This window comes from Mauremys reevesii, linkage group 23, assembly GCF_016161935.1.
Source record: "Mauremys reevesii isolate NIE-2019 linkage group 23, ASM1616193v1, whole genome shotgun sequence".
In the NCBI taxonomy this organism is placed as follows: Eukaryota; Metazoa; Chordata; order Testudines; family Geoemydidae; genus Mauremys; species Mauremys reevesii.
The window spans coordinates 1,487,047-1,489,804 of record NC_052645.1 but is presented as its reverse complement, the minus strand read 5'-3'; the positions used below and the strand labels follow the sequence as shown (position 1 = coordinate 1,489,804).

At 51.3% G+C, this 2,758-nt stretch overlaps 1 non-coding gene across 1 annotated transcript; it reads left to right on the top strand.

Moving 5' to 3' along the window:
- Nucleotides 1-788: 788 nt before the first annotated feature.
- TRNAK-UUU lies at nt 789-861 on the top strand. Its single transcript has one exon. It is a non-coding gene; the product is annotated as a tRNA-Lys (tRNA).
- Nucleotides 862-2,758: the final 1,897 nt, after the last annotated feature.

The following is a 2,758-nucleotide window of genomic DNA, read 5'->3' as shown; positions in this document are numbered from 1 at the left end:
TCGGGGCCATGTGGTGAGTGCCCCGCTGAAGCGCTGGCCGCCCCCCTTCTCTCTCCCCCCCGCTCCCTCCCCTTCCCCCCGCCCCCACTAGACCGGGCGCGCACTCTGCAGCACAGGGAGTCCACTGGCTCCGGCCGCCCTGTAGGGTTTTTTTTTGTTTTTCCCCTGCTTTGCCAGGTGCACCGTTGTTTTTCCCCCCACCACCCTGCTTTGCTGCTCCAGCCCCACCATTTTTGTGTTGTCCCCCGCCCCCCACTTTGCTGCTCCAGCTGTGCCGTGTCCCTCCCCTCCAGCTTTGCTGCTCCAGCCCCACCGTTTTTGTGTTGTCCCCCGCCACTTTGCCACTCCAGCCACATCGTGTCCCCCCCGCTTTGCCACTTCAGCCGCGCCGTATCCCCACACCCCCGCTTTGCTGCCAAACATGCACCTTTGTATGCAACTGCTGAGTCAGTTGTGAACCTTGCTACCATTATCATTATCCCTTTGAAATAATGATGGTGATGGACACTTGGCTCTATATCCCAGAGTGCCCTGGACATCTACAGGCTGCATTAGCCAATCCAACCATTCGGCACTTACAGATGGGCACCTCTGTATTGTGCCTGAGTCTTGTACAGCTATGAATGGCTGGTAGATGCCGATATTTTCCCGTCTTTTTAACCAGCTCTAATACCAGGCCAGGCCAGGGCTGGGAAGAGAGAGAGAGCAGCAGGTTTCCCCTATTGTGGTCGTCTCGCTTTTTCTTGACTAGCTTCACCTCTGCACCAAGTCGTGCTTTTCATATGTGAGCCTGGCTAGCTCAGTTGGCAGAGCATCAGACTTTTAATCTGAGGGTCCAGGGTTCAAGTCCCTGGTTAGGTGAAAAACTTCTCACTGTGATAATAAAAGCCTGTCTTTCTGGAGTCTTGCTCAGTGTTACTCTTTCTTTCTAGGATTTTGCCTTTCCTAAGAAGGGCCTTTCGGGGGGGGGGTTTGAAGAAGCAACTCCTTGACATCCCCTCTGTCCTTGCAGGCTGGAGGAATAAAGTCCTCTGGGCATATAGCATGTTCCTCCCCTGCAGACACAAACACACGGAATATTCATAAGGAATTAGAATTAGAATCCACCACTTTCCTTGGGAGCTTGTTCCTGTCGTGAATCATCCTCGCTGTTGAATATTTGTGCCTTAGATGTAATATATGAATTTGTCTCTTTTCACCTTCCAGCCATTGGGTCTTGTTATGCCTTTCTCTGCTCGATTAAAGAGCCCTTTAATAGCCAATCTTTTCTCTCCATTAAGGCCTTTCAACACTTCAGTGAAATCACCTTTCAATCTTCTTTCGATAAACTAAACAGGTTGAGCTCATTCAATAGCAAAGAGCCACCAAATGTTCTGAGGGCTGGAGAAAAATGTCTTCTAGGGAAAGTGGTGGATTCTCCATCTCTTGATGTCATCTAATGGAGACTAGATGCCTTTCTGGAATGTGTTTGCCCAAAAGTAGCTATTGTGTCATACAGGAGGCCTGTGATATGCAGGAGGTCAGATTAGATGCTCTAATGGTCTCTTCTGGTCATAAAGTTGACTAATTTCTGAAAAACTGAGTGTAGCATTGGGAGCAGCGTCTGATGTTTTCCTGTCTAGCCGGCTTGCTGCCTAGAACGAACGCTCCTTGAGGGGGGTGATCCCCAGGGAGTAGCTCAAACCTCCAAAGTGCCTGGCCAGGGGCAGGGCATTAGCCCAGCAAGGGAGAGGTGTGGCAGTGACATCACAAAGGCCTTTGGCAGGACCTCAGACTATTGGTCAAAGGTGGTGGGGAGGTGGTGACCTCACAGAGAGATGCTGACATCAGCCAGGCAGGACAGGGGCGAGGGGCCAGTGAAACCTCAGAGAACCCTGTGGCTTTGCTTCAGCAAGTCTCCTTCTCCAGGTCTCTCTTTGAGGACTGAGAGAGTATTCGGGTTCAGGCACGTGAGCGCCAGGAGGAACCTCTTTCGAGTTTTCTCCTTCCCTTTAGTGATTTTACTAGAAAACAGAAGTCCCTGTTTAGAAGGTAAGAGCTTCCTCAAGGGAAGGGGTGTCATGGGTGTGTCACAGTTCGGATGCCAGTGGCCCCCCTACAGGAAGTTCCCACCACCCTGCTCTGTGTTCGCAGGGCGGGAGAGAGCAGCATCCACGGCAGTGATTTGCTCCTGGCTGCAGGAGCAGAGCAGCAGGCTCAGCTGTCAGAACTTCCCAGAGCGATGAAAGGGGAGGGGCCCATGGCTCTGTAGCAGGAATGCAGGGCAGCCGAGTTCACGGAGGGCATTGTGGGATACTGGGGAAGGCCAGTTATGGTGATATAATGAACAGCAGCATTTACTCTGTTACTTTAAGTTTGCTGCAAAAAGCTCCAGACCTCTCATTGAAGTCCTTTTATTTTGTCACCAAAACAGGGCACTTTTGTCGCCAGACGTGGCATTGCAGTGTGTGCACCAGCCCCGAGCTGCTGACCGAGAGAGCGTTGTGTGTTTTTCACACACCTGAGCAATATAATTCTGCTGAAACAACTTTGTAGTGCAGACCTGGCCAAAGATTGACACACACACACACACACACACACACACACACACACACACACACACACACACACACACACACACACACACACACACACACACACACACACACACACACACACACACACACACACACACACACACACACACACACAGAGAGCTTGCAAGGAAAACCTCACCTGCTCCTCTGCTTTGCAGAATCCAAACACAAGCAAAGCTTGT